A 9,225-nucleotide genomic window follows, 5' to 3' on the forward strand; every position below is an offset into this window, starting at 1 on the left:
CAGCTGCCTTCGGCTCAGGTCATGATCCCAGCGTCCTGGGATCGAGTCCCACATCGGGCTCCTTGCTTGGCGGGGAGCCTGCTTCTCCCTCTGCCTCTGCCTGCCATTCTGTCTGCCTGTGCTCACTCGCTCTCCTCTCTCTCTGACAAATAAATAAAATCTTTAAAAAAAAAAAAAGTAAACTTTAAAGCAAATTGCAGAAAACTGAGCGTTTTATTTTTTTCTCTTTGGCAGTGGTGTAGACGGGGGCTATTCATTTATTTTGTTATTGAGGTGTAGTTGACATAACATTCATATTAGTTTCAGACATGCAATGCAATGATTCCATATTTGTATATATTGCAAAATAATCACCACCGTAAGTCCTGTTAGCAACCATTACCGTACACAGTAACAATTTTTTTTTCTTGTGAGAACTTTCAAGATCCACTCAGTTTCCTATCAACAACAACAAAAGAATTATAAAAATTAAAACAAAATAAATTACAGGGAGTCTAAGATAATACCTTGAAGATATCATAAACTAAACTACCTAACTTAAAAAACCATTTTTAGCTGTAATAGCTAATGCTGACTGTTTAAGCAACCCTCTCCTCTCTCACTGTTTCTCACATTATCTTGTCCGGATACTAGCTTAAATTGTATATTTCCCCTAAAATTTTCGACATGGGTCTAGGCCCAACCATCTGATTAAAAGTTTACATGGATGTTCTGGTGACTCTAGAGCTCCACGGACGTTAAGTTCACTCAACTCTAGGAACCTGAGAGTGCCAGAGAAGTAAGTCCCGCTGACTGCCTTCACTGGGTATCGCTCCAGCCATTCCATAAAACACTGCCTCCTGATTGTGCCGTTCACCTTGCCTGGAACATGGAAACTTGGCTTTTGCATGTGAGGTCAGTGGTTTACACCTATTCCTCCTAAGAACTATGTGCAAAAGTTACTGCTGCTGCCACTGTTTCAACAGAGGGAAAAAAGGAACATAAAGACCTGAGGACTTTGGGAGTGTTGCCTGGGAAATGGAAAGACCAAGAAAACCACCACGCTGTTCTGCCATATGAAAAGATAAAAAGGAAAAAAAATAATTTCCTTCATTTACTTCATAGCTAATTTTCTTATAACAGATATTAGCTTCAAAATTACGGGCTTAAATAAAACCTATATTTGAAATCTTTGCTAAGAAACTCTGTATTTTGTAATATATTTGCTCTCCCTTTTGCTTTCTTTCTGACTAGAGGGGCATAACCAGAAAAGGGCCAACACAGCGACACATGGGTAGCTCAGTCGGTTAAGCATCTAACTCGATTTTGGCTCAGGTCATGCTCTCAGGGTTGTGGGATCGATCCCCAGGTCAGGCTCCACACTCGGCATGGAGTCTGCCTAAGATTCTTTCCCTCACCCTCTGCCCCTCCTCCCACTCGTGTGCACGTGTGCTCGCTCTCACTCTCTCAAATAAATAAAATCTTTAAAAAAGAAAGAAAGGGAGAGAGGGAGGGAGGGAGCGAGGGAGGGAGGAAGGAAGAAAGGAAGGAAGGAAGGAAGGAAAAAAGAAAGAAAAGGGCCAACCTTGGGCACACTTGAAGACAGGGAAAAGGTTTGTGTTGGACTCTCACCTCCCTTTCTGGACCCCCTTTATTCCAGCATGTGCTCACAGGTCCCCAAGTTGCCCAAATGAACTTGCTCAGACTGGGCTTTCTCTCCCCAAACATGAGAATTTTGCAATCCCAAACTCAACTGTTCTGAAACCTAGTCCATGAAGACCTGGCTGGTTTGATAGATAAACCTCAGGAAACTGAGACAAACTCACCAGTTTCAGGGCTTCTCTCACTGCATCTGTTAGAGAGGGCAGCCTGGGCCTATAGTGTTTCACAGCAAGGACTGTTTTCAGAATAAGTCTGGGCATGGCTGCATCATTCCGCACCCTCGTCGACCATGCGTCCGGTTGCCTATATGAGAAGTAGCCTACATCTGTAATTGAAAACACATGCTTTCATGAATAAAAAAAAACTGCATCATTTTGCCTAATAAATTGTTCTTTAAAAATACAGTGATGGGGCACCTGAGTGGCTCAGTGGGTTAAGCCTCTGCCTTCAGCTCAGATCATGATCCCAGAGTCATGGGACTGGGCCCCACATCGGGCTCCCTGCTCAGCGGGGAGTCTGCTTCTCTCACTCCTCTGACCCTCCCCCTGCTCTTGCTCTCTCACTCTTTCTCTCTCTCAAATAAATAAATAAAATATTTTTTTAAAAACATACAGTAATGCTGGGCTGTGGGCTCTGCCCTCCATGCAGAGTCCGTTTAGGATTTTCTCTTCTCCCTCTGCCCCTCCCCCTACTCTCCCAATCCTTCCCCCTTCCAGTAAATAAACAAATCTTTAAAAAAAAAAAAAAATACAGGGAAGCCTAGCAGGTGTGTTGACTCAGGAGGAGAACAGTCTTCATCACCAATACTTCAAAGTGAATTTATTTATCAAATATGTTCCTCTTAGGGGCACCTGGGGTGGCTCAGTTGGTTAAGCCTCTGCCTTCAGCTCAGGTTATGATCTCAGGGTCCTGGGATCAAGTCCCACGTTGGGCTCCCTACTCAGCGGGAGCCTGCTTCTCCCTCTCCCTCTGCTGCTCCCCCTGCTTAGACATGCTTGCACTCTCTCTCTCTCTCTCTGTCTCTGTCAAATAAATAAAAGAACTTTGAAAAAAATATGTTCCTCTTAGTATACAGGTGATACTTGTGGCTTTTGAAGCAATGGCAGGGTGTGATAATTCTTGCCTGCATCTTTGCTTTGTGGTGTGAACAGCCTGTGCAAGTCTAAAGTTCCAGTCATGCTAAAGAGGCATGACCTGAACCTAATCATCAGACAAGCCCAGACTGAGGAACTTTGACAGAACACCTGCTGCGTACTCTTTAAAAGTGTAGATGTCATGGTAGACAAAGTCTAAAGGAGATTAAAGAGACATGAGAGGCACCTGGCTGGCTCAACTGGAAGACGTGTAACTCTGGATCTCATGGTAGTGAGTTCAAGCCCCATGCTGGGTGTAGACGTTACTTACTTACTTGCCTACATACATACATACATACATAAAACTAAAGAGACAAGATAACTAAATGTAACATGTAGTCCTAGAAGTGGGAAAGAGAGGAGAGATTTCCAGAAAAGATATTATTGGGACAGCTGGCAAAATTTTAATATGGACCATGTGTCAGGTCTTAATGTCTTAATGTCAGTGTTAAATTTTTTGAATTTGATTATTATGTAAGAGAACATTCTTACATAAAAATATGAAGTATGAAAGTATAAAGTATTTGAAGTATTTGACTATGATTTCTGCAACTAAATCTCAAATTATTCAGGAGACAGCCAAACCAGGAGAGGAAGGACACGCAGGCTGCATGGGGTTTGCTACTAAATGATTGGTTTGTGGTGCATTAAAACACCAGGGATTGCTAAACTCCAGATTAAAAATGAAAAATTCAGAAAGAGTGGGATTATTTTATAAGTGTTACCTATGGCATCTGGAAACTTACTTTAGGAGGTGTGTAAGTTTGCTGGTACTTCTATCACCAGATGCCACAGACTGGGCGGCTTAAACAATCCGAATTTACTTTCTCACAGTTCTGGAGACTGAAAGTCAAGAATCAAGATGTCAAGAGGATAGTTTTCCTCTGAGGCCTCTCTCCTCCGCTTGCAGATGGCTGCCCTCTTCCTGTCTCTTTACATGGTCTTTCCTCTGGGCATGTGTGCCCAGTGTCTTTCCTGCATATGCAAATTTTTTCTTCTCTATTTTTTTAAGATTTTATTTTTTTTATTTGTCAGAGAGAGAGAAAGAATGTAAGCAGGGGGAGCGGCAGAGGTAAAGGGAGAAGCAGACTCCCCAGTGAGCAGGGAGCCTGATGTGGGACTGGATCCCAGGACCCTGGGATCATGACCTGAGCTGAAGGCAGAGCTTAACTGACTGGGCCACCCAGGTGCCCCCAAATTTTCCCTTCTTAATAAGGATACCAATCAGATTGGCTTAGGGACCACTCTAAAATCCTCATCTTAACTTAAATCACCTCTCTAAAGGTCCTATCTCCAAATATAGTCACATTCTGAGGTCCTGGGGGTTAGCACTTCCACATATGAATGTTGGGGGATAAATTTGGCCCCTAACAGGAGGTATCCAATTTTGAGAACAGTTAGCAACTAAACTCCCGGAAATGATCTAGAGAAAGCTGGCTTTGATTCTAAAGAAAAGAGTATTACAATGCTCAGGTACTTTCATACATAAAGAAATAAAGAGAGAATCAGCACTTTCCTGTTTTAAGCACAGAGCATATTTGACTTGTTTTTATAATAAAATGTAAGTAACTATCAGGTTCCCAGTAGAACCTCCAGGCTTGCTCTAAAGAGACACAATGAAAACAAGGATGGAAGATCCAAGAAAGAGTAGACACAACTGAAACAATGTGCTTGGACCATTGGTTCCATATACGGCAGCAACTCCTAGGATCAGTGCCAAGTAAAACCGCTGAGTCATCATGAAACAGCTCTAAACTGGAGACACCAAGTCCATCCACAGTAGAATCGGTGAACAAATCGTTACTGTATCATATACCCAAATACCGCACAGCAAGGCAGAACCATGGATTACAGCTTCACACATCAATCAATCCCACGAGTTCATGTTAAGGAAAAGAATTCAAATGCAAAAGAATAAGATTTCATTTATATGAAATTCAGGAACAAGCAAAACTAATCTATAGTGACAGAGGTCAGAAGAATGATGACTTTTAATGGGTAGTTGGCTAAGGAGAGGTAAGAGAGCCTGCTGGGAGCTGGAAATATCCCAGGTCTGTACATTTATAAAGACTCATCAAGCTGTATGCTTAGGGTTTATATAGCTTACTATATGAAATTATCTATTAAAAATCTTTAGTGCTGCAGTGTATGGGGAAATCTGTAAATCCATGCTAACTATAATTGTAGGTTTATCAAGCAAGCACTCAAATATTCTATGACCAGTAGTTGGCAAGCTTGTGTAAAGTAATACTTCACTGATAAGTCAGACAAAGGACAAATACTGAGGCACCTGAGTGGCTCGCTCGGTCAGTTAAGCGGCTGCCTTCTGCTCAGGTCATAATCCCAGGGTTCTGGGACCAAGTCCCGTATTGGGCTCCCTGTGGAAGCCTGTGGAAAGCCTGCCTCTTCTTCTCCCTCTGCTGCTCCTGTTTGTGCTCTCTCTCTGTCAAATAAATAAATAAAAACCTTTAAAAAAACAAAAAGACAAACTGTATAATATATATACTGTATATTATCACGTATATGTGGAATCTAAAAAAGCTGAACTCCAAGACACGGAAAGTAGAATGGTGGTTACCAGGGGCTGACAGGCAACCCAGGAAATGGGGAAATATTGGTCAAAGAGCATAAACTCCCTATCGTAAGATTAACACGTTCTGGGGCTCCTGGGTGGCTCAGTGGGTTGAGCCTCTGCCTTCAGCTCAGGTCATGATCCCAGGGTTCTGGGATCGAGCCCCGCATCAGGCTCTCTGCTCGGCGGGGAGCGTGCTTCCACGCCCCCACCCCCGCCTACCTTTCTGCCTACTTGTGATCTCTGTCAAATAAATTAAATAAATAATTAATTTTTTTAAAAAAGATTAACACGTTCTGAGCATCTAACATACAGTTTGGTGATTACACCTAATGATACTGTACCAGAGAATTGAAAGTTGCTAAGAGAGTAGATCTTAAATATTCTCACCATGAAAACAGAACTGGTATTTATGTGACAGGATGGAGAGTTTAGCTAACACCTTTGTGGTAATCATACCGCAATATAGAAGTATGTCTAAGCACCATGTGGGACACCTTAAACTTACACAATGGTAGATGTCAACTGTATCTCAATAAATTGCAGGGAGCAATATTTCACTGGATCATCACATCGTAAGAGTAAGCAGAAGACCGCATGTTTTTTAGTATGTACCAACAAGCATTTGTCTTTCCCAGCTAAGGCAAATTTTGAACAGCCTTAAATATAACCCTGTATGCTTCATACAGTTGGTGAGCCAAAGAACCACACAAAGAGATTAACACACCTTCCAAACAGAAACTCTCTCACAATTTTGACACTGGAAATGTATGATAAGGGTTCTTATTACGACAGTAGCAGTTCAGTGATTGGTACAGAAGGGGCCATGACAAAGCGTGACATCTGAAACCTCCTGACACAGATGACAGGTCCTTAAAGTGGCCTGCGTGATGTGGCCTCTCCCCTCCCCATCCCCAGTCTCTCTCTCTCTGACCTCATCTCCTACTACTCTCTTCCTTTCTCACTGCACTCAGACACACTGCATTCCTGGCTGCTCCTCAAACAAACCAGGCACACTCCCTCCCCAGGATCCCCGGCACCCTTGCCGGTCCCTCCTCCTGCAGGGCCCCAGAAACCCACATTCTCCACCTGGGTCCTTCCCTCACTTCTCTCGGGACATTCATAAAATGCCACCTCTCCACTCCCTGGGGATCCTAGCGAAATGCGCAGCCACAGATGCTTTTCCTCACCCCCGTTCCCAGCTGTGTTTCTATCCCTAGCATGTATCATATTCATTACTCTTAATGTCTTCCTAGTTATCTTTTTTATTTTTTGTCTTTCATCAGAAAATAAGTTCCTTGGGTGCCTGGGTGGCTCAGTGGGTTAAAGCCTCTGCCTTCAGTTCAGGTCATGATCTCAGGGTCCTGGGATCAAGCCCCAAATCGGGCTCTCTGCTCAGCGGGGAGCCTGCTTCCCCTTCTCTTTCTGCCTGCCTCTCTGCCTACTTGTGATCTGTCTGACAAATAAATAAATAAAATCTTTTAAAAAAGAGAGAGAGGAAAAAATAAGTTCCTTAAAGGCAGTGTTTTGTACCTATTGTGTTTACTCCTTTATGTCCAACACTGACAATAATACCTGCATATACTAGGCACTCAATAAATACTTGTTAATGAACTTTTAAACTTCCTGATATTCAACCATAGTTGCTTCCAAATCAGTTTCCACATATCAGGGGAAACCTGAGGATTTTTAAATCTCCCGAAAAAAAGGAACTTCTATTGAGAAGTTCAAAAAAAAAAAAAAAGCTGCTGCTACCCATGCATACTTTTGGCCTTCTTTTAGGAATTTTAACATGAATCTTCCTATTTCACTGCTGATAACATTTCTCCCTTTTAGGAGTTTGTTAGAGAACAAGTTGGAATAACAACCGGAGATAGAGAATCCACCAATTTAACTGCTCACTCATTTTGTAAAATTTTTTCAGGTTTTTACTAGCAACACCTGTCACTTAAAAAAAAGAAAAATCGGAGTCCAGTCCTCCTCATAAAGTTTTCCTCCATGCTCAGGCAAGACATATAGATTTGCTGGGAGGGCTAATTACCTGAGGTGTCTCTTCAAACTGCTATTTTTTAAATATCTGTTTGCCAGGGAGGAGAAACTGATTTTCTGGCAACAAAATTAATAACACATCTTGGTTCATGTCCTAAACAGAAGGTTTATTATATGTTCTGTACATAGTAAATACTTTAATTTCTTTAGAACTTTCGAAATTTCCTTCACCTAGAGACTCAGATGCCTACCTTCATTCAGAATAGAGGTAGAGTTCATAGAGTAATTGTAATAAAGTGTTCAAGATGTGTTTTAAAGTTCTGCTCCTGTGTTGGCAAAGTATTTCTCGTTTTCCATAGCTCCTTTTCAGTTTTGTTTGGTGAACTTTTCTCAAATGAACACGTGGAGAAGGACATTAAGGGCTTAAATTTTTTTTTTAAGATTTTATTTATTTATTTGACAGAGAAAGATCACAAGCAGGCAGAGAGGCAGGCAGAGAGAGAGGAGGAAGCAGGCTCCCTGCTGAGCAGAGAGTCCGATGTGGGGCTCGATCCCAGGACCTTGGGATCATGACCTGAGCCGAAGGCAGCGGCTTAACCCACTGAGCCACCCAGGCGCCCCTAAGGGCTTAAATTTTAGACACAAAATGGATCGCTTATTCCCCCTCCGCAGCATGCTCTACACTTCCCCAAACACAGAGTCCCGGCGGACTGACGGATGACGTCCTCACACCCGCCCGCTGACGTCACGGCTGGAGCGTGTCTGGGGCCGCGCCCTGCAGACCCCCAGCCGCACGCCCACAGCACAGGCGGTGTCAGGGCGCACCTGCCAATTTCCATTCATCGTGAGCATCAGCCCACGTCTTGGGCCTCGTACAGAAACCGCACTGGAAAATCGTGCTTCCCCCGGATCCTCCGAACCTGCTCTGGATCAGCGCCCTTGGAAGTGCCGGATCGGAACCTCCTGCCGCTCTGCTCGGCCCTTCTGCTCACATTTCATCGCTAGGAGGCAAATTTCCTTCCATAATTCTCCAGCTACCTTTTCTCTTAGGATTTTTGGTGAAGTCCACGTGCTTCCTCACCCGCCCCACGCTCCCATCGGCCTCGCCCTCCTCCAGCCATGGCTTCTGCCTTCCGACCTGAGTCACCAGCCCCCTGCTGACGTCCAGGGAGCACTGACGTCATGCTGGGACGGACTACGGGCGCGTGTAACGACCCGTGTCCACGAGAGGGCGCCACTGCGCCGGCCGTACCGTGTGACGCACCGCGGATCGCGGTTCTCCTTCGCCGCCCCCTCGGTTCAGATAGGTTAAGAACTCCTCAACATTGAGCCCTTAAAGTGGAAAAATACCGCTAATTGCATGGGCAAAAGGAACGGATGACACCCCTCGGGTGAAGTTCATCACGGCTCTTAGTCCCTTGTCCTGTGGGTTGAGCGCGTGAGCCGGGCTGCGCTGCCGCCTCCTGGATGGCGCCGGCAGCACTGGACAGCCCCTGCGGAGCCAAAGGAGTGGGGGTCACCGTGGTGGAATGGATTTAGAGCCAAGTGTAGCAAGCTCCCAAGCTCAGAACTTTCATAATTCTCCTTAAATAATCCCTATCCGCCCAGGCAGAACTGACTTCTTCAACCTCTTCTCAGACCCAACAGAAGAATGGGAAACTGACCACCTTACTTAAAGACAAGTGTATTTAAGAATACTTTCTGTTGGGGCGCCGGGGTGGCTCAGTGGGTTAAAGCCCCTGCCTTCGGCTCCGGTCATGATTCCAGGATCCTGGGATCCCACATTGGGCTCTCTGCTCAGCGGGGAGCCTGCTTCCTCCTCTCTCTGTCTCTGCCTGCCTCTCTGCCTACTTGTCTGTCAAATAAGTAAATAAAATCTTTAAAAAAAAA

At 44.4% G+C, this 9,225-nt stretch overlaps 1 long non-coding RNA gene across 1 annotated transcript; it reads right to left on the reverse strand.

Annotated features, from left to right (window-relative positions):
* Window positions 1-180: 180 nt before the first annotated feature.
* On the reverse strand, window positions 181-8,958 carry LOC125093841 (uncharacterized). Its single transcript, XR_007125347.1, has 3 exons — window positions 8,256-8,958; window positions 1,806-1,966; window positions 181-438 (listed from the first exon to the last, which is right to left on the reverse strand). It is a non-coding gene; the product is annotated as an uncharacterized LOC125093841 (long non-coding RNA).
* Between the last annotated feature and the right edge of the window lie 267 nt (window positions 8,959-9,225).

The sequence above is a fragment of the Lutra lutra genome, chromosome 2 (genome assembly GCF_902655055.1).
Source record: "Lutra lutra chromosome 2, mLutLut1.2, whole genome shotgun sequence".
NCBI lineage: Eukaryota > Metazoa > Chordata > Mammalia > Carnivora > Mustelidae > Lutra > Lutra lutra.